Genomic DNA, 24,066 nt, shown 5'->3' with positions numbered 1-24,066 from the left:
ATTTGCTGGAGATTTATTGTTGGTCAGTTGATATGTATATCTACCATTTCATGTACAGTATTTATGTTTATTCGTAGTGAGTTAGAACCCATGTGAAACATTTTTTACCGACAGTGGGTGATGAATGCAATATGCTTCTGCTTGTTTCTCATATACTTCTGTTGTTAACTTTCTTGAAAGCTTGTAATTTTCGCTAGTATATATAATGATAAAGGAACATAAAGCAGTGTAGTGTACAATGATCCCCCCCCCCCCAGTGTAGATCAAATTTTGAGCTGAAAAGTATTCCATATTCTTTAAACGGCCACAAACTAATCAATGCATGTCATCTAATAAAGTCTAGATTTACACTGAACTGCCAATGAACTACCCATGCATGGATGTTGTATGAGGTAAATACTGTACCTGTCCGGGTACCAATACATGCATTGTCCATCCATGTAGAGTAGCCTATCTCATTGACAATGCATTGATGAACTATCAACCTTAATCTATACAAAATGGGTGTTATATGGAATGACCTTGGTGAATGATACCTCTTTTTTTATCAGCTCATCAAAATGTAAAATCCTGGAACAAACACCTTGGGTTCTGAGTCAGAAGAGTCAACTTTATTGTTGTTCTTGCTAATCCTGCATAATCCTGATAGTACCGATATACCCCTTTCATTCCAGCGAGCTTAGGGCCATGTACTGTGCAAGAGTGGAACTCATGAGTAGATGGACATTGATCTAGATGTGGAGGTTCCTGGATCGTCAAAGTCATGACTTGTTCTTGTGAACTCATGGCCTGTTATGGGGAACCTTACTTTGTTCGGGCAGAAAACGGCTCCTCCACCATTTTACATCAATCATCTACTCGTCCTCTAGATTTATCACTTTTTCTCTTCCATGATCGAATGCAGTCCTGGGCCCTGTCTTATAAAACTTGTGATAGAAATCAATCAATCACAAATCTCTTGAAAGCTGCAATCAGTCGCAACCTGTGATTGATTGATTACAGTTCTCTGTCTTAATTTCAATCATAACTTTTTTATAAGATGGATTTGCATTCAATCGTAAAGTTGTGATTGATTTGAATCAATCACAAGTCTTTATAAGACGGGGTCCTGTTCTAGCTTTTCGTATCACGAGAGTAATGGGCCAAGCTCTGCCACTAGACTGGGGCAGTGGCCATCATGGGTGCCTTCATGAGCTGGACGGAGTGTGGGGTGTGAGTTAGCATAAATCAGATACTCGAATGAGTGCCACTTTCTTGAATGCATTTCTCCTTGTGTCATTTTCGTCTCATCTGCGCAGTGGAAGTGTGACATAGGCATCACTTTTCCTCCAGCGGAGGCGGCGGTGGCGATAGGGGTGTCTCTAACAATTTGCTGTACTCTGTAATGATTTTTGACAGCTTTGAGCTGTGACCACCAATCACACACCCTAGGTACATCTCCTATTAAAAGATGCCAGTCAAAATTCGAATTTTAGGAAAGTCTGACAAGTTTAAAGGTCAAATGATCAAGGAACTTTACCTGATAAGCACTGTACTCGTAGAATTGTGATGTCCTCTCAATAAATTTTCAGTTTTGAGCTGCGACCACCAAACTCATACCACAGGTACATCACTTAGAGATGCTATTTAAGTTCAAGTAGTGGTGAAGTCCGACAAGGTCAAAGATCAAAATGTGAATGAACTTACATCAAAGAATCACAAAGTGCAATATGCATACGAGACATCACTAGGCATTTGTCTTGTTGAAGGAAAACGGCAGCAACATACTTTGATTGAAAAAAAAAAATCCTCCTTGTACGTCATGTTCCAATTGCTGAACTACCATGCCAGGGGTGGATCCAGGAATATCCTGGAGGGGGGGGGGGGGGGGGGGGGGGGGGGGGGGCAACAAAATATGCAAAAATAAAGGGGGGGCGCATGCATCCCCTTTTTTTTTCTTTTTTTTTTTCTTTATTTTAACAAAAAAATAAAGGAGGGACGTGCACTCGGTGCGCTCCCCCTGGATCCACCACTGCATGCAGTATGACATTCCCTTGCACCACATGCCATGCCATGCTTGTAGGCGGTGGTCAAGCTGTGGCTAAAAATAGCGACACCTTTATCAAACTTCTTGTGGAGGGCTTAAGATAAGTGCTTTGTAAAGTCTGTCTGCCCATATTCAAACATGCTGACTTCACCCCTGGCTGGTGTTAATTTGGCTATGATAGAGAGCAAGTTATATACACACACTTTAGAATTAAGGAAGTATTAGTACAGTGGAACCGCATTATAAAGAGGTCGAATATTACAAAACCCTGAAACCTAGTGATTTTGAACGCCCAAACTCTTGATAGTTTTTGTTTTTGTACCCTGTTGATGTGAGAAAAGTGATAGAAAAATGTAATTGCCATGGTTTCTAAGTCCTCATTATAACAAGACTCCACTGTACTTCTTTTTAGGTCAGTAGGATAATGTGAAGCTGTATACAGAGTTTGATTTTATACATTTAAGAGCATCACTATGTTTGGCTGAGCACACATCTCTATGCATTTCTTGTTTCTACCTTGTAGTTCATTTATTGTAGTTCTTTAGCAACTCGGGTCTGATTTAGAGGACAGAAATTCAGGCCAATGAAATAATGATGCTGGACAGGCAAGCAATAAATGATTAATGAATAATTGAATAAATAATTGACTGAATAATTCCTTAACTGGGATCTTACAGAAAACAAACTGAAATGAAAATGATTCTTGAAGGGACATTCATATAATTGTAAAGACATCATGTAAACTCTAGATTTCTTTTTTAGGTTATGGTAATTATAATGTGTATAGATTGTTTAACATCTAATCACCATTGTACAACGCATTAGTGAATGAGATGTATAATTGTAGATGTGGCGAAGTGTTATCATTAACTGGTAAAGATTTATATCTTTGCCGGCAAAGTCTTTGATCAGAGACGGAAGCGTGATTGTCTGACTCTATATTGCAGACTCGTTTAAATTTGAAGAGAAAGCCTGTCCATCGTCACATTCACACATTGACCCTGAGGTGTGGTCGTTTTCACAGATTTTGATACATGGTACATGTATGACTGCATCCGAGAAGCAGCAGATTAAACGGTATAGGCAGTATTGAAATTATGTCAGCAAGTGAGTATTTGTAGATTATATAGTGCAGTCACTCTCTCTAGGTATGTCTCATGCAGTTTGTCTGATTTCTCAAGGATGGACATCACTGCCACGTTGTCATGGAAAGTGATAACCAGATATGTATAAAATGAACATCTCCGCCCCTCCCCCCATTTTTTTAATGGTCTCTTCTGTTGGAGCAGTACAGATTCAGATATACAGTGGCATGGTTTGGTGTGTATATTATCCATGGGACAGGCAGCAGAGTTAGGAATGTGGATTTGGCTCCAAATTTCTGATTCTGTATCCTGTATCATCGTGGTGATATAACATGTCTGTGTTTACCATGTGCTTGCAACGACCACATGACGTCGGCACCATTTTACAAGTATTCAACAGGGCTAATGGTTGCCATGGTAATGCCAGGTAGTGTGCTGCAATTCAAGAAAAAAAGAAAAAAAAAACGGCATTGGCTCTAGTCACATTGGGGAGATGAATGGGGCTCTCGTCGACCAATTTTACATGTAGTTTAGCTGCATAATTTTGTGGTCATTGGATCGTTTGGGTTTTTTTTTTTCTTCTTCTTCTTTGTTTTGTTTGGGGAGGAGGAAGGGGGGGGGGTGGAGATGGAAAGAGTCTAGGGAGAGAAAAACGAGTCAGAATACAGATTAATCTGATCTGGAGACCAAAGCCTGTGTAGTTAGAAGTCTTTGTTTAATTTGTGTGTAACTGGGTTTCCCCCTGGCAAATGACTTTAATAATAATGTAGTTGGTATTGCAGTCAGTTGCACATTGCCCTGAAATGTCCATGTGTGTAAAATGTTTGAGAAATCATTGTTTTTGTCTGATTTGTAGCTGCTTCACTCCAAATGGAGTCTGTGCATGTTGACTTCCTTTATAAGTATTGCTGTAGGAGGTACAAAAATGTGTACATCGCGCAAAGTTCTCTGTTTCCTAATTACGAGTTATTCTATTTACTTTTTTATTTTTCTAAGTGTAGGCCCTACATGTGACACTTACGAATACAGCTGTACACGCGGTACAGTTTCTGTTTATAAACTATGTAAAATCTTATATTACTTGAAACTAAGTTTTGATGATTGAAAATAATGCATGTATATTGACGACTCCAATGTTCTCTTGAATGGGAAATATGTTAAATACAATTCTTGAAAAGAGGCATTTCGGTATTCCCGACTGAATGTTATTTGGGCGTGCTGTGCGTGACCATGCCAAGCGTGTCTCCCCTAATGTTATACATTCTGTATTAAATATATATCTTCCTGTCTGCCTATATTTCTTTCTCCCCCCCCCCCCTTCTCTCTCTCCTCATCTATCATAATGGTTAAATGATAGTATTTTTTTTTTCCGAATAAAGATGTCGGGCCAACAGCTCTTTCAGCGTTATATCCGTGGTAATGTATTGACAGGTGATTTGTTATTCAATTTAAATTTCCTGGAGTTTAAATCCACTCTTAACTTGAGTGAGATTAATACATCATTCATTATATATATACATATATATATACACAGCAAAAAAAGAATCTTAACCCTTCTTCAGGCTTATATTTCTCATAGAATATCAGGCTAAATACTGGTGTTTATGTACTATGTTAAAGGGATGGTATGGTATTGGTGGAGATGAGGATTGGGCTTTTAGCTTTTTGCAAGATACCAAGAAACCACTTCTGAAATACATGTAGTACAGAACATACCATTCTAAGGGGAATTCAAAGTCTATTCGATGAAAATCGGTTTTGGAACGGCTGAGACATCTGAAAACAAAGTAAAACAAAGCTGTCATATTAATCACAGGTGGGTCCCACCTTTTATTAGGATTGCTGTGATTTGGATATCTCGGCCGTTTCAAAACCAATTTTCAACAAATAAACAGTGAATTCCTCTTGGAATTACATGCTCTTTCATATTTCATCAGAGTTTTCTTTTTATCTCACCCAAAAAAAAAAAATTAGAAATGTGAAGTTAGGTCTTAACCAAAAGTATACAATCCCTTTAAAGGCATGCAGTTTAATTGGCTATCAACCTGGTAGGTCAATAAAGAAGGGAAACTTTACGCATGAGTGAACACATTCATTTTTTCTCTTCCTAGGCACAAAAGTAAAAATTGCAAAAATGGACAAGTTCTCATTCATGCGTATGTGCTCTTCCATACTATGATAGAATCACTGATGTGTTCGACTATCATTTGAAGCGTTCACTCATTCCATTTAAACTTTAACTTTTTCCATTACGGTGAAAAGCAAAAAACAACAAAAACAAAAAACAAAAACAAACAAACAAACAAACAAACAAACAACGTTTTAGATAATGGCATGCAAGTTATATCATTTATTCTATCCTTGAGCAAAAAAAAGAAGAAAAAATCCGACTTTTACAATGACAGTCACCAGACACAAAGCCGAACATGAACTCTTTCCCCTGTTTTCCTGTTCTTGAGTTTTCATACGAAATATTACGCAAAATGCAAAAACGCCATATCAGTTCTCACGAAACACTTAAAAATGCAGCATACCAGCGTCTTGAAAAAAAAAAAGCAACAACCGAACAATATTTAAGTCAGACATTTTCGCACTATGATTTATACATTGTGTGTCGTACCAATGCAGGATTTCAGCACGTTCTATATATTTTGTCTATGGAAGATGTTGTCTAATATCTCTCTAAACGTCGTTATTTAAAGCGCTTTTGAAGAATAACTGTACTTTTCAAGATGAAGTGATTATAATGCTTTAGTCGATATCAGCTGAAGTTTCGCTTGATGTATTTAACTTTGTCCGATACACGTATGTTCCTCTACAGTAGAGTTCCTGGAACCCTGGACGTCAAAGCAGTATACATTGTTATCGAGTATTTGCTTGACCTCTCCGCTGTTTCACAAAAACAATGGGGCCTGCTGTTCAAACTATTCTTGAGCTGGGTTTCAGATAAGGGTCCTGAAGCAGTTTAGATATGATCAAACTGCAAACTCAATTATACCTACATCAGCATTAAAATTACAACACGCACACACGCACTCATTCACTATGGTATGTACAATCTTTCTCACTATCTATTGTTTAAATGTTGCCAAAACGTTTTAACAGCTACGATTTTAATGTCAAGAGAGCTGGAACAACAGCCAACAAAAGTCCTGAAGTTGGTACAATCCTACAGCATAGCTCGACATTATCCTTTTTTTTTTTTCTGATGGCCCGTCCGGGCTACTAAAATCTTTTAAATCTGATATTTTGGTGGCCCGAAAAAAGAAATGTAGCGGCCCGAAATAAAAGGCAACATAGCAATCCATTTTGCACCTTGAGTGCCCAAACGGGCCATCAAAAGATATATTGCCTTTTTGGAAATTTGGTAGCCCGGTATCAATTTTTAGAAGCCCTAGGCTACCAGGCCACTGCTCGTGACGAACCCTGATGCCATAGGCATGTGCTCTCAATGTAACCGTCATTATACGCAACAATGTATGTACATTAATCACCGTCAAGGTGTTATCCCATGGGGATAAAATCGTAAAATCGTAGCGGCCCGAAATAAAAGGAAACATAGCAATCCACTTTGCATCTTGAGTGCCCGAACGGGCCATCAAAAGATATATAGCCTTTTTGGAAATTTGGTAGCCCGGTATCAATTTTTAGTAGCCCTAGGCTACCAGGCCACTGCTCGTGACGAACCCTGATACCATTGGCATGTGCTCTCAATGTAACCGTCATTATACGCAACAATGTATGTACATTAATTAATCACCGTCAAGGTGTTATCCCATGGGGATAAAATCGTTTAGACTCGTCAGAAGGATGCACGCTACATTTTCAAGACCCTGTACGTGAGGATGACTCCGTAGACGGGGCCGTTTGTCATGTAGACGAAGTCTTCGTGGGAGACCTTCTCGACGAGGCCTTCGTTGGCGAACTTCACCAAACCACTCTTCAGTTTCATGTTTCCCTCTTCATCCTCAAAGACCGGTTTTCTCGTCACGATAACGATGTAACCTCCTGAGTTATAAAGAAAACAGTAAAAGAGGCTTTCCATCACCTTTATTAATTTGATCCTTAAGGTTGCTTTCTTTTTCTTTTCTGATTGTCGTAAGTTTGATTGGACAAAAGGAACTTTTGTAAATGTTTTTTCTATACTGCCTTACAACTTTTCTTTTGCTGATATAGTTCATTCAATAGGGTAAGATATTTCACACACAATATCATTATGTATGTTTGTATCTAAACCATATTTACACATCTGAATAAATCTGTATATTTATATAGGCCTATATACGACATAATTATGATATGACCATAATTTCGCGAACTTGTATCCGTGTATCCGTTTACCTTTCCTGACCAGTCGAGCCATTTCTGGTATGTGATTTTCATTAAGGTGATTTGGAAGGAAACAGCCACAGCTCACAGCAAAATCGAAGAAACCTGCAATAAAAACGAAAATTATTCCGTTAAATATTCATGATCAATTCGATAAATATTAGTATACTATCAAACTGAAATCATCTCTGCTTGAATTCTAAGTTATGATATTTATTACACATGTTCTGATCATTATAATGACGAGTATGATTATAATCATAATTATTAGTAGAATAATTATTACTATCTTTCATTACACCATCATCCCTACAATTATTACTATTTGATGTAGACTTACGATCGAAAATTGGCAGAAATTATGTACTCTTTTTTTTGGGGGGGGGGGTGGGTGAGGGGAAATGTTACCTTTTCTTTAGAACAACATTTTTCTTCTCGGCTGATCACTCACCGTCCTGATATTTCATAGGAGTTTCTGAACCGAATACGCCCGCTACGAGCTCCGTATAGAGCTTAAGATCATCTGCTATCTTCAGGCAGTCGGCGGATAGGTCCACGCCGAACAAACTGGTGTATCCCAGCTTCGCCATCTGTAGTAAACGTGAATGGTGCATCACTCAAAATATGGCTCATATTTTCGACAAAAACTGACCCAAACATTAATTACAGGATGGATCTCATGTATTACATTTTAGGAATGCTTACGATAAAGATTTTATCAATCTTTGTTTATATGAAGAAAATTCCAAACAGATACAGGAATTTTTTATTGTCTCTTCTTGTACTTTCCTGGGAAAAAATATATTTTGTAGTTGATTTAATTGGTTTATGAATTCGTATAATGTTATGGGTAGTAATGGTGTCTAGTAGCAGCTGATTGCTGTTGCAAAATTAAGTATCATTAATCTAAAGTATACACAGAGTCCATTTCTGCAGTACTAACCATTTTAATGCAGAATATGTCCGAATACTTAATGGTTGAGTGAATCTGGTAGGAGCTAGGGAGTATTAATCAGCCTTCGAGTAGGAATGTTTTAAAACCTGGACCTGGTGTAAGGCCAAATGAAGGAAAACTGCTTCGGAAAGTATTTCTATTTGAGTTCGGGTGCAACGACCTCTCTTCCATTGAATTCAAAGAGAGATCAAAATGAAAACAGTCAAGGGAGCGAGCTCCATTAAGGCTTGAGCAAGAGTATAAATTTTAGTTGCTACACACCAAGAGCTGTAACACAATATAATATTCGCCTCTAATAGTTTCTCTTCAACGTTGGTTTAATTTTGTGATGATGATGATGATGATGATGATGATGATGATGATGATGATGAAACTGCATTTATAATATAGCGCCATTCATCTGTGGCAACACTCAAAGACGCCCTTGTGCCTTAAGTTAAAGAAAAGTGTATAATTCTTGTAGAATTTCATGTCATTTTACATCTGAATAAAAGTCCAACTCCTCCAGTGTACCTGTATTCCACCTTGCCCCGTACCGCAGCCAACGTCCAGGATTCGAGCCTTGGTGTTGGGGTCCACCTCAGCAATCTTCTTCGCCATTGCTTCGTGACCTCTGTAACCGGTTGCCATTAGCAACTGTAAATCAATTAAAAACAAGACAAAATGACAACCTTTTCAAAGAAATGAAAATAAGGAGACACTTACCTGCAATGTTGTGTCAGCAAAGTGTAAAATGATGTCGATTAAGTGTACTCAAATTAATGCATACAGGTAAAATAAATTGCCACTTAAAATTTTACTACATATCTTCTTCTTGCTGTTGTTGTACCGTCTTTACTTACTGATGTCTGTTAGTAAGCAGATAAGAATTGATTTAGTTTATTTGGGTCATCAAAGTGATACCATACAGTACATAACGTACGCATGTATGTTTCAAAGTAGTGCATTGTACATGTATTTGCTCAGTCCTTCAGTACCAATATTACACTTTTCTGGACTTATTATTATTACTATTTTTTTTTTGGGGGGGGGGGGGGTAAATGCGTGCTTAGGCCTACAGTCCATAATCTCAAAAAGAAAAAGCAGTCGTCGTGTTTTTCTTGTGTGACTGATCCTCCATGCAATTTTCTTCCTTTTCTCTCTTATTTCTACTACAGGAGACACTTCAGAGGCGAAAGGAAATCATTCAAACTAGTGTGATTAAAGATAAACTGATAATTAGGATAGCTCCTTTACGCAAAATCAGCTCTTATATTACATAAACGTTAATGCATTATTGGTTGTATAGCCTTCAAATTACCAATTTATGCAAATGAAAAGCAGAGAATCGCCAAACTAATGAAGATAACTCCTTATCGAAATTTCGAAAAGAATGTCGAGGGATCTCGTTAACATTGTCAGCAACCGATTCAAACTCTTGCTGATCCGGTCCGTGTATACCAACTAAATTACTTACTAGATCTCTAATATGATAGTTATCGAACCCCGAATGGAGACCACCCAATATCCCCTGTCCTGTCAAGCCATTGGGTGTTCTGAAGTCTTACATTTCATATTGATAATGTTCTCGTTTTTTCTTCCAAAGGGCCGAAATCTCTCTAAAAAAAAAATAAAAGAAAGGATGAATTAGGGACAGTCGTTTCGACTTGTAAGTTTGGCAAGCGTTTTTAACATCAGTTGTCATTGTTTCTTGAAAAAAAAAAAACGACGTGGGTGTGGCAGAGAGGGTTTAAAATTCTTGAGGTGGACATTTTCTGCTAATATCAATACATGTGTGTGTTATTATGGATTGGAGGAAAAGATGGTGGCAACTCAACAACACGTCACCCATATCCTCAGTGACAACCAATCAGATCCTCCACCATCATATCAGATTTTCTTTGAGTAACAGCAACTGAACTTTATCCCTCAACTCGATCGCCATGGTCAGTCTGCATAGAGTCTCGAAACTTCCTCTCTGCCCCACGCGTGGGCTGAACACGTAAGTGACATTAATTTGCATAAATACATGATATTCATAACAGTGTTCATTTACCGTGTCGTAGTCGTTCGCGATGTCGTTATAAGCGGCGGTCATGTCATCTTCGTTGTTGTTGTTCATAAGACCTTTCATGGCCTTGAAGCCCTTCATCTGCTCTTCGTCCTTGCAGTTCGGGAAATGTGTCTGTGCTTTTTTTTTTCGCGGCGGACAGGGTGAAAAAATACAATATAGATCTTTACAATCATTATAATCATTATAATCCATTGTGTTCCGACATTTACTATATTTGATCAGCTATTGAATGTTTTCTCTTCTTGCGGCTAAATGACAAATGTGACCCACCACGACAAAACGACCAATAAGTTTGACATTTTGGTTTTTTAGATTCCAACACAATAAAAAACCTGAGATTCTAAGCTTTAAAATGATATATAACACACCTTGTATGGACAAAGCAAACCCTTTGAAAATACATTGAGACGGTGGGGATGTCAGACAGGGTAATATACCCGAATAGTGGAGAAAACGGGCTCTTGAGAACTGTGACCATTCAGAAGCGCAGAACCGTGTCCTGTTGTCTGGGGAACAAAAGATTGGATCAAATCTCCCTGGCAACCACTAGGAAGGACTAATTGGATTAGAATTAAATTTGGTACAGCTTTCAAAAAGACATACTCCTCAAATCTAAAATCTCAAGACCTAATATTGTATACTTTTTGAGTTATGCTTAGTTGTTTCAAAGCTTCAATGTGATCAGATCAAGCCTTTTTTGAATGGTTCACTTTGGAAGTATGAGCTGGAGTGTATCAATGATAAGAACTATTTTGAATATTTTTAGTAAACATTAGACCCTAAAATTTTGTCAGGAGGTAGATTGATAAATGGACATTCAGAAAATACCTAAAACAATAAATGGACTTTTCCACCCCAACCCACCTATTTCAGCTGTTTACATGAAAAGTCTCATTACGACGACTTATTAGTCGTTTTGTGGTGGTGGGTCACAAATAACAAGGTCTTCTTTATCCAGGGTAGCCTCTTCACTGTTGCCACTGCTCTACCAGAGGACCCTGACATTGTCATATCTAAATTATAAATAATATGGTCTTCTTTATCCAGGGTAGCGTCTTCAGTGTTGCCACTGCTACCGAGGGCCCTGCCATTACAACTACCCTAGCGGTGCCATGTATACACCTGGGTCGAAAGGGACATGGTGGGTAAAACATCTTAATTGTTCAAGAACGTAAGCACTGGGTAGGAATAGACCTCGGGTCCTCCGATTGGGAGTCGGGAGGTTTATCCACTATGCCACAGCGCCCCCACTAACATTTTGCTTGTCCTCGAACCATTCATTACGAATGGGACCACCCAATGTTCCCTATGAAGAGCTCAGTTGCAAAAGGTACTACATCCATTTTTCATCAAAATCTACTTTTTGGTCTTGGTGTACTCATTTTTAGGACCTCTTTACGCTTATACTAACAAAAAGCTGAATTTCCAATCAGAAAGTGTTTAAAATTTTTACTTTTAGAAAATCAGTTCGGTTTCAAGGTACCGCCCGTACTACATCCATTTTAGTTTGGTTTCAAAAGGTACTACATCCACTCCGATGACATCATCGGGAAATTGACCAATCAGAGAGCAGTATTGACTTGATACTCTACCATTGTCTACTGATTAATCCGTAAACAATAGAAGTTGGCTTTTGTCCTTTTGGCTTTCTGTTAAAATCACCACGCAAATCTGACAAATTACTTGAAAAACTCATCACATTTTGATCAAGCAATGGAGGAAAATGAAGGAGAACTCATTGCTAAAACAAACCATCCGAAGAAAAGGATCAGGAATGAAAAGCAGTGGACAAGAGCAAAGGAGAAACGGCGGAGAAACTGGAGAACTTACGCGACTTTTATGCAGTCCCACGTACTGCATTTACTGTTAGTTACCGATACTGTGCGTTACTGCTAGGGTGTTGAGTTTGAGCCATGACTTTGTAGGTATGGACTATGCCCTATGTAAATGGCTTCACAGCTAATAAGTGTGTGACAACTAGTCTGAAAGCAAAGTTACTTTGTTAAATGTAAATACAACTAGAACTATCACTCATTGTGATTAATATACCCCCACCCACAAATGAGAGAATAAGCTCAACCGTCGGGATTAAAAAAAAAAAAAAAAACAACAACTTTTAAATGAAAAAAAAAAATTGTGTTATGAGACCATGGCAATGCAGTGCATCTCAACAGTGAATAAATGAATTGTTCACTGTTAGTCACATGCCCCACATCTCAAGTCAAGTGCTCAAAAACTGAGTGAGCAAGGTAAATAAACTGACGATCGATTTCTATGATTTTCATTAAAAATTGTTACCATGGCAACTCAATGTTGGACATTAAGAAAAAAATGAAGTTTGCAACACTATGTGTCATAGCCGTCACATGCGCCAAATTTCAAGCAAACTGCTAAAAGCTAGGCCGAGGGGCTTACTTGAATTCACAACTAGTGTATCATTTTCATTCTGCTGTTACCATGGCAACACATTTTCAACACCGACAAAAGATTATTTTTGTACATCTAGGTAATGTAGAGGTAACATGTGCCAAATTTCAAGTTAAATGCTCGCAAAGCTGAAAGAGTTATAGCTGAATTCATATTATCATATAATTTTCATTCAAAATATGCTGTTACCATGGCAACATATTTTTCAACAACAACAAAAGAATAAATTTGCACATGTATGTACTACAGCGGTCACAAGTGCCAAATTTCAAGCCAAATGCTAAGAAACTCAGGAAGTTAGCTACATCCACAGTATTTTTGTATGATTTTTTTTATTCAAAATATGTTGTTACCATGGCAACGCATTGTTCAACAATGACGAAAGATTGAATTTGCACATCTATATGTACTAAAGTGGTCACATATCCCAAAATTCAAGCTAAATGCTAAAAGACGGAGGGAGTAAGCTGAATCCACAACATTTTTATATGCTTTTCAGTGAAAAGATGCCGTTACCATGGCAACGCATTGTTCAACACTGATGAAAGATTAAGTCTGCACATATAGTGGTCATATGTGCAAAATTTCAAGCCAAATGCTCAAAGACTGAGGGAGTTAACTGAATACACAATATTATTGTATGATTTTTATTTAAAATATGCCGTTACCATGGCAATGCATTGATCAACAATCACGACAGATCATGTTTGTACATCTACGTACCATAGTGGTCATGTGTGCCAAATTTCAAGCCAAATGCTCAAAAGACTAAGGGAGTTAACCGAATCCACAATATTTTTGTATGATTTTCATTCAAAAGATGGTGTTACCATGGCAACACATTGATCAACAATGACTGAAGAGTGAGTATGCACATCTACGTACCATAGTCGTCAGATGTGCTAATTTTCAAGCTAAATGCTTAAAAACTGAAGGAGTTATGGTCAATCCACACATTTTTGTATGATTGGTAAAAAAAAATGTTGCCATGGCAACAGATTAATTAACACACACATCAAAGGTGTCTTCCATAACTACACATTACATTGATCGCCTATCCCAAATTCAAACTGAATTGCTACAAAACTCAGAGAGTAGATGAAGTTCGATCCACATTTTGTGAGATTTTTAATAAAATCTGACGTTGCCATGGCAACGCATTATGAAATATTAATGAAAAAGATGTCATGCACATCTGCCTGTGATAGCGATCGCACATGCCTAATTTGGAGTTAATTGCTCCAAAAATGAGAAAGTAGTTTGATCCACAAGTTTTTACAAAAATTTGCCATGGCAACGCTTTATGCGATATTAACGAAAAAGGCATCTTGTACATCTACCTTTGATAACGGTCACACATACCAAATTTGGGTCAATTGCTCAAAAAATAAGAGAGTAGTTCTACCCACAACATTTGGTTTTGAAATATGACGTTGCCATGGCAATGCATTATGAAATACTAACAAAAGAGGTATCTTGTACATTTTCCTTTGATAGGGGTCACACATACCAAATTTGGGGTTAATTGCTCAAAAGATGACAGAGTAGTTCAATCCACCAGTTTTTATGAAAATCTGCTATTGCCATGGCAACGCATTATTTGATACTGACGAAAAAGATGTCTTGCACATTTAGCTTTGATAGCGGTCTCACATGCCAAATTCGGGGTCAATTGCTAAAAAAAATGAGAGAGGAGTTCCATCCACAAGATTTTTTGCAACGGACCGACCGACTTCTTGTATGGGGGGGGGGGGGGGAGGGTGTGTCCCCCCTCCCACGGTGAGAACTTTTTGCATTTCTGTGTCTTAAATGGTGCAATTTGATGCATGCTTTTGCGTGTTTTATCGACTTGAATCAATCCCACTTGTTTAAGGTAGCAGTATATTTTGATGTAGATTATTATTGAACAATTATTTGCCTATAAAATGGTATCATTTAAATAAACTTCATGTATTAATTCTTATATCATGAACGTGACTGAGCCCGAGCGAGCGGAGCGCGAGCGAGGGGGAGGGGAGGGTGCGAGGGGGGGGGGTGTCCTCCTCCCACGATGAGACCTTCTTGCATTTTGATGTTGCAAATGGTGCAAATGCATGTTTTTGCGTGTTTTATCGACTTGAAACAGTCCCACTTGTTATATTTTGATGTAGATTATTATTGAACAATTTGCCTTTGATTACCGGTATAAAATGGTATCATTAAAATAAACTTCTTGTATTAATTCTTACACTGAATATCATGAACGCGACTGAGCCCGCGAGCGATCGGAGCGACGAGCAAGGGGGAGGGGAGGGGGTGTACCCCCTCCTATGGTGACAACCTTTTGCGTTTTGATGTTGCAAATGGTGCAATTTGATGCATGTTTTTGCATGTTTTATCGACTTGAAACAATCCCACTTGTTTAAGGCAGCGATATATCTTGATGTAGATTATCATTGAACAATTTGTCTATGTAAAATGATATCAGTTAAATAAACTTCTTGCATTAATTCTTACAATGAATATCATGAACGCTGTCTGTTCAGCAATCAAACAGAAAAAGCATGCACACGAAGGTGCAGATAAGGGGCATTTCTCCTCCCACGCGAAGGTGATTTTGCATTTTCAGACCTGAAATTCAGCGATCTGGTGCAAACTTTTGGTGCAATACTTTTTCAGGGAAGTGTTACAATCACGGAATTTAGCTCTTATTCCGAATGTGCATCATCTGTGTATGTACAAAGTCTAGTGTGGTAGAACCATGGAGCTACCAAAAAGACCTGTAGCTCCATGGTAGAACTTAGGGGGAGGGTGTGTGATGGGGATTACCCCTCCCGCTTGACCGTGTTGACGGAGCTTTTGTGTTTTTAGAATTGAAATAAAGCGATCTGGAGCACACTTTTTGTGGAAAATTCGGAAATTGTAATTCCCTGAAGTGTACCAAGTCTATAGTGGGTACCAAGCAATGGAAGGGTGGCAAGATAACTCTCCCATATTCAAGGGAGCTTTTTTTTTTTCAGTTTTAGAACTGAAATTCAACAATCTTTTGTTGGAATATCTGGAAATTTGTCAATCAGAAGTGTAGCAAGTCCGTGGAAGGAGATTCTGTCTAATTTTCTGATTGCAGTTAAACGTTTTGGTGCACACATTTTGTTGCACATTTGGAAAACTGTTTATGTTCAAAGACTATTTGTATGCGTGGGGGGGGGGGGGCGGGCGAGCAGGGAAGGCGTGGGCGAGTGTTATCATCACCCTTCCCGTACGATGGAGCTGTTGCCTTTTTAAAGTTAAAATTGAGAGATCTTGTATACGCATATTTGATGGAATATTTAGGAAATTATTAAAAAAAACTGATCTGGGGGAACCAAGGGAGGAAAGGTTTGCTTAAAAGGGGATATTCCCCTTGTACATGAGGGAATTTTGAGTTTTCGGAATATGAGTGGTAAGTCTTGTACACTCAGAATTATTCAGATTTTTGTGTAAATCTAAAAGTTTACTAAGGCTAGGGAAAGGGGCACAGAGGGGAGGGTTTGGGGGTTTGGGAGTGGGATACCCCCTCCCAAGCACGAGAGATTTTGCATTTTTTGAATTGAAATTCAACGATCTGAAATATTGAAAAAAATTATGATCTTACTTGATGAAAGGGAGACCCGCTTCATGTACATGCATACAGTATACACGCATTTTTTTCCACCTCTCAAATCCCCGGTCCGCTCCCATCGCCCCCCCCCCCCCCCCCTTGGCTACCTACGCCAGTGGCGCACTTAAGTGCGTGCTCCACTGTGAGGCGCAGCTGTGATGACATAACAAAAGCCTTTGATATTTGGGTATTTGGATGATTTTTAGCATGCAATACGTACGGGTGGGTGCCAGGTAAAAATATCAGATGTAAAAGTATCAGCGGTAAAAATGTCAGAGGTTAAAATGTCAGAGGTAAAAATGTCAGAGGTAAAAATGTCAAAAGTAAGAATGTGTCAGAGGTAAAAATGTCAGAGGTAAAAATGTCAGAAGTGAAAATGTCAGAGGTAAAAATGTCAAACCTACCATTTCCATGCCATTTTTTTTTTTTTTTTGTTATGAATAATATACAGGCATCTTCAACAATTTATTATTCAGTTCCAATACGTCTCTTATAAAAAAAGCCTTCTGTTCACAAATTATTCCCTTTTCGTCTTATATCTTAATTAAAAGGTGTTTGTTTTATCACCAGTCAATACTTTGTGATAATTTTACGGATTCTTTTGTGCATAGTTGTCCCATTTCTCCCCAGGCTGTCCCATTTTCCCCTGGGGGTGTCCCATTTCCCCAAAAATTAAGGGTTTAAGAAATCATTAATTACACGAAAATGTCTAATATATATAAAGTATCAGTGAATACTCTACTCTAAACTTCAGAATCTATCTATAGTACATGATTATGATCATGACCTAGCTTGACAAAATATTAAAAAGTTACAAGGAATCTTTCATGATGATGCAAAAATGCCCCATTTCTCCCCGGTCTCCCCTACACTTTCCTGCATTTTTTTTTCTCGCGGATATCCTCTGCGTTTTAATGGAAAGGACCAAACCTCCCACCCACACACCCCACTCCAACATCTCTAAACTATTGCAAATGGAGCATGTACAAAAATTGTCCAGAATGAAAACTGCATTCCTTCACGACCAGGACGTACAAGTACAAAATATTTCCCTCGTTTTCCTCACTTACAAGTAGAATGCGTATCACCTCACCTGGCCTCTTTCTGGTACAGTGTATATCCGCAACATACCCATCGGGTTATTATGATATAAGAGTGCACAAACCGTGACCTATATGTGGTACGGTATCATAAAAAAAAACAAAAAAGTCTGACATTTTTACCTGTGACATTATTACCTGTGACATTACTACCTGTGACATTTTTTACTTCTGACATTTTACTGCTGACATTTTTACCTCTGACATTTTGACCTCTGACATTTTGACCTGACATTTTGACCTCTGACATTATTACACCGAACCTATGGGTGGAAATCACTAATCTCTGGAAGAACATAATTATTGGTGGAAATTAGCTGCTTGGCGGAGGTCTGCGCTCTCAGAGTACTTCTCTAGCTATTCTTGTAAATGACACATATAGATGATGACTGCCGGGGGAGGGAACATACCGAATGTTCCACCCGAAGGGTTTGAAATGCTACTGAGGGAGGTTATAAGTCCCGAGACAAAAGTCGAGGGTCTTATAGCCTCCGGAAATAGCATTTCAAACCCTGAGGGTGGAACGTTTGGTACACGTTCCCGACAACAAAAGTCATAATCTGTTATATTATATGGGTCGGTCAAATTATCACACTTTTGTACGCATTATAATAATCGGTCTGCAGCTTTTTCACATTGTATGGAATAGGCAAATTTATCCTATCGATTGTGTAAAAAATATGATCGTTCGATCGTTTGGTATCGTTTGTCATTTGTTACATGAAAATGTTTTCCCATGGGAAAACATTACAAAAATGTTCCGCCCATGGGCGAACATAGCCAATGTGCCTCCATCACATCACTGTTTAGCCAATCACTAACCGGTATTTGACTAACCCACTTAATATTTTACAATGTCACAAAGGTAATGCCATATGTGTATTTAGTACAGGTGGTCATATTACTCATTGACCGTCTTATCAGCTTTTAGATTATTAGTTTTTATCTTACCTTATAAAGAACATACCAGAATGACATTCATAAAAAGAATTTAATTACAGCGTTGAGAAAATACAGCACAATCAGATGCTGCTTTTCCATTTTTCCCCTTCGAAGTTCTATTAAAAAAAGAATGAAGAAAAAAAAAATGAATACAGTATTCTTGAGACACGTGAAGGGAGAATTCACAGCGAGAAAATAGCCAAAAAATAAATACAAAGAAGAAAAACTAAAGAAATCATGAGATAAAGCCCGTGAGAGAAAAACAAAGAGAGAATTCACGTGGTGAGATATAAATTCAGTGACCCATCCCCTTCTATAACCGTTTATGCATAATGGATCGCCCCCCCCCTGTTCGATGGATCCAGAACATTTGAAGCATGTGAAAATTGTTTGAACGCTTATGACCATTGACAATCATTCATTCAGAATATTGGTAAGCGAGGGAGAAGTGGAGCATTAGCTGTGCACATTGGTTTGTTGTTCTTGCTGCTAAATAGGGCAGGGCATTGTCAATTACCTAGGCCCCTTGACCTCGTATCCCATCCCCATCAACACCATTGCTGGAAGAAAAAAAAAAATGAATCCGCGAAACATGTCATGACATCAAACTGAATATGAATTTATCTCTGGTTTGTGAAACTATGGTTTCAAAAGGTACTACATCCACAAAAATATAAAAATAATTCATTAAAAATAAATGTATGGACCTGGATTTTCTTAGAGAGTGGTTTTAGTGTTGTATCATATAGCAGTATAATAGGGGGAAATATCATTCCAGTCTGAGCTTGCTAAATATGATAATAAAAAAAATCATGTTTTTCTCAGAACTTGAAATAATGGATGTCGTACCTTTTGAAACCGAACTCTTTATATACCCCGACAAACCACTGTGTGTTCTGAAATCTTACATTTTATATCGATGTAAATTAATGTTCTCTTTTTTTTTTTCTTTAAGAAAGGACCGATATCTCTCTCTTTCTCTGTAATAAAAAATGGAATTACATTTCATGAAACTAGACTAGATCTAGATAAATTGGCTTAGATCCGATGAATGTCACTTAAATTTGTTCGTTGCTTGGTAGAGAAATTGTTGCATATTTTATGCTGTCTACGTATTGGAACCGCTGATAGGCGTATTGCGCCTCAAGAAAGGACAATAGAATCACTTACCCATGGTTTTTAAATGGAATGCGCAACGAAGCTGGGAAGAAAGCGCTTTAAATCCCGGGAAAGCTGCTGCCGAGAGGAGTTGACAATGTACGGAGAGGCTTCCTGTCGAAAAGTGACGCTGACTGATCTACTGGGGTGTCTTAAGTAGACTCCAAGGTTGGATAAAGACAAGAGTGACTTACATGTCTATCGCGGACAAATAGAACATCTTACGTAAGGCGATGTGTGTTTGTGCAGGGGAAGTAGGAGTGGAATCTCTTCGCAATTTGTGCAAATCCATGCGTCAGGTTTATACCGCATGACAAATGAATGCTGAGCATTTGTCTTGCTTTGACGTTCCATGCACCAAGCCGGTCTTCCATAGTGTAAATATCCAGCAGACAAAAAGAAAAAAAGAAGAAGCAGATATTTTCTTAATTCTAAATGTTTGAAATCCTTTGTACCCATGCTCCGTGCCGCGGAGAAGTTATGTGCTCCATCACATGTGTTGGAAATAAATTGCTTTGATAAAATACAGCACTTCTGTGTTAAAGTATGCGTCACTCCTGTACATCACAACAAACCCAGCGCGAGCAGCTGCTGTTCGCTGTCCTTTTCAATATTTTCGGCAGTAATTATTTAGTGTGCAGAGAACAGGAAGCGCCAACAATAATCAGTAAAAAAAAAAAAAAAAAAAAAAAAAAAAAAAAAAAAACTTCTTAAAGTGTCAACTATCAATGCTACTTTACAAGCAGAAATACGCATAAGCCAGAGACTTATTTCGAAAGATTTTACATTCAAGTGCTAGTCCTGGGCCCTGTTTAATCAAAAGATAAAATCGATTTTGAATTTCCTCAATACACAAGCTGCCATAGATTTACCATAGAAATCAACTTTATAATCAATTCTAACTCTTCATAAAACAGGGCCCTGGAGAACACAAGGACTGCTCGAAGGTGTGCAAGATATGTTAAATTCTTATGACATCATAATGGACCTTTTTTTCAGTCCTGATTAGGAACAAGAAGATTTGGAAAAACACTGGAAGGACTTGTTTCATACCTTGTAACCTCTCAAGTTTCCATATAGAATTTCAGAATTTCTCTAAAATTCAGTTTAAAATTGTGAAAATCAAGAACCTCTTCTTTAATATCCATATTCAAACTCTATGGAAAGAGCAGTTTGGAGCCAGAGATATCCTGAGCATTCAGTCATACCAAGGAACTGACATACGCATAAATTTTCACAAATTACGAAGAGATTCCACTCCTCCTAACACCTGCCTGCTTCGATCGTCACGAATTTGCTTACTACTGTCTGCTGGTCATTATTATGGAGTGCTGTTATGAATAAAGTATCAAAGTTAATATGGCTATAGAAAGTCAGCATCAAGTTATGAAGTGGCATAATGTATGAGAGCCTTGTGATGCTATTGTTAGCAATGTGCACCTATATGTAGTACAGTAAAGCCATGTTCAGACGTATTTCTACATAGTCGGAGGAAAATTTTATGGCACAGCAATTAAAATTCAAATTTATACTTATCTTACCACGACCCTGTGTCTACACGACGGTCGTGGGAAGAAACTCCGACCAATTTACCACGGCCTTCGCGGGGATCACCGTGGAGGGTCGGTGTAACTTCCGGAAGTGGTAGCGCCGCGCATGTCAACCATACAATTGTTTTTTACCAGCGGCATTTGTCCCCTCCATTCTTGTTGATGGAAATTTCTGAGCACTAGCTTCTTCGTCGCAATCAACTAGGTTAGAATTGCACTATACGCGCACGTGTACCCGCAAAATGTCAACATTGCGATTTGACCCAGGAAGTTTTACCTATAGGTCGTAAGGTATGTAAGTTCATAGATACTCCGAGGGCTTGTCCGCACGGGCAATAATTATTTTGTCCGACCGGCTAGTCGTGGTAGCGAGATACTCCTGAGAAAACTCAGGAGTATCTTGGTCGGAGGAAGAGGTCGTGGTAAGTTCCTCCGACCGGGCACTACTCCGACCTTTCCTCCGAAGTTATTCCGACCAAGCATCCGCCGACCCTTCCTCCGAAGTTACTCCGACCAAAACTGCCCCCGTCTGAACACAGCTAATGACAATGTGCATAATACTGTTGTACATTACTGTACTAATTTTTGCCTCCCGTGACATCACAAGAGGCAATTTAAGAGAAGATCTGGTTGATTTTTAGAAGGCGGAGCTTGGCACAGTAAAGTAAAAATGAGTTGTTTTTGATATTGGTTTTCCCGTCCATTTTCGCACTTTTAAAATTTAATTTCAAAGATTTTTTCATTCAAATTCGTCCCGAGAAACTCACAGAATGCAAATCCTAACTTCACTTTGGTCAATTGCCATTGTAATTGTTTTTCGTCAACCATTTTCAAAGACATCGCTTTCAAAATCGTCGATTGTCACTGAAATTCGTCCCCGCCGCCCTTCGACTGGAGAATGCAAGAATAAAATTTGTCTTTGTTCGCACAATTCATGAATTTTCAAACAAATGCGTCGGATAGCACTGGTCTTTTAGTGTGAGGGTGAACTAAACTCTAAGCCTGCATTACTTCACTTTCTCCCGGTATTGGGATAAGTAGAGTAGACATTCCTAAACCGTTTGCTGGACTTTATACACACATACGAGATTGAAGGATAATTGGCAGTAAAGACAATCTTTAATCATGTCGAGACGACTTTTGGACTTGAGCTCTTTTACTTCCTGATTTTATATATTATTGCTGCATGAAACAAACTTTATTCAAAATGATAAACGGCAATAGATTGATGTCTTTGTTTTACATTAAAATGGGCTTACTTGTCTTGAAATCGTGGATCACTGTTTTTCGCCCGTTTGACAGTACATACCGTGTGTTCTGTGAGAAGAGTGTGTTTGCGTGTGTGTGTGTGTGTGTGTGTGTGTGTGTGTGTGTGTGTGTGTGTGTGTGTGTATGAACGGTTGCAGGAAACATGAAACAACCAAGAAATCACAGCAAAAAGATATGAGACGAATTTGAACGAAAATTTGACGAACATGATCGCTAAAAGACGAAATTGCTTTTGCTATTATGTGTGCAGCGAGTGTGATGGACGAATTTGAATTGTAAATGACGATAATGTGTGACAAATAACTAAATTGAAAAGCCTTTGTTGGAAAATGATCGACAAAAGACAAATTTGAAACTAGGATTGGCATATTCCAGATCTCTCGGAATGAAATTGAACCACAAATCAATTAAATTGAATGAAAACAGTTTAAAAATGAGCGGGAAAACCTGTAACATGATACAAATTTACACCTAGCAATTAACGATTTTGTGATGTCCAGACTCATACACAACCACAGAAGTCGTGATGCATTTTTAATTTAGTCACATTTTAATAAAATGAGCAGCCGCATAAATCGATGCCACCTCCGTATGCCCAAACTTACTTAAAATTTGGTCCAAGACACAGATGCATCCCGGTTATTCAAAAGCTTCTTTCAGTGTTTGTGGCAAAAAAACAAACAAACAAACAAACAAACAAAACCACACACACAAACAACCCCAAAAAACAACACAAAACAGAGAAAGAAATGAAACTTCTATCATTCACAAAGCAAACAAATTGATACCGTATCATGTATATTCAATTATAATTTGTCCACTTTACCTGTGACTGTATGCGACTAAACGGATATAAAGTCCAGACGGATAAATAACACGCTTCTCGAGAGAGAAAGAGAGAGGGGGAAAAAGCTAGGGAAAATGGCATATTAGGCATTGAACCTTGCCAGTCGAACAATGACTGAAATGCCGCATCGATTATGACGTTGGTGTCGACAATTATGACAACGACGACGACGACGATGGTGATGATGATGATGGAAATGGTTAAGATAGTGGTTGTGGCTGTGGCAATGATTATTTTTCATGATAGAAGTCTTGGAGTAACATTAAGCGGTAGTGGCGGTGATGATGATGATGCATGGTTACAATATCGGTAATTGAGTTTGTGTGATGATGACTTTGATATTGATGCTGATAATCATGATATTGAGTTTAATATTGTGTGATGCGGTTGGGCGAAATATTGCCTATAGCTGTCTCGTCCAGTGGCCGACGTTATGTAAGTGTTCAATTCTCAGGAGATAGGCTGATCGAGTGTGTTTAAGGGATAACCAAGACAAAAGAGGAATCGGGTTTAGGTTATTTGCATATGCTATCAGACTATTTACTCTGTATCGTGACCGTCATTTAACCTCTACCTGTAACTAGACACGTGGCAATCCTGTCTGTTGGAGCAAGTAATGACACACTCTAAAAACACAAATGTTGAATTAGCATTTAAAAGGGCCGAGGAGTGACAACATTTTCAAAGTGTTGGTTTTCCTGCTAGA

Source organism: Diadema setosum, chromosome 4 (genome assembly GCF_964275005.1).
Source record: "Diadema setosum chromosome 4, eeDiaSeto1, whole genome shotgun sequence".
In the NCBI taxonomy this organism is placed as follows: domain Eukaryota; kingdom Metazoa; phylum Echinodermata; class Echinoidea; order Diadematoida; family Diadematidae; genus Diadema; species Diadema setosum.
The sequence above is the reverse complement of the archived record's forward strand: the minus strand, read 5'-3'. Positions refer to the sequence as shown.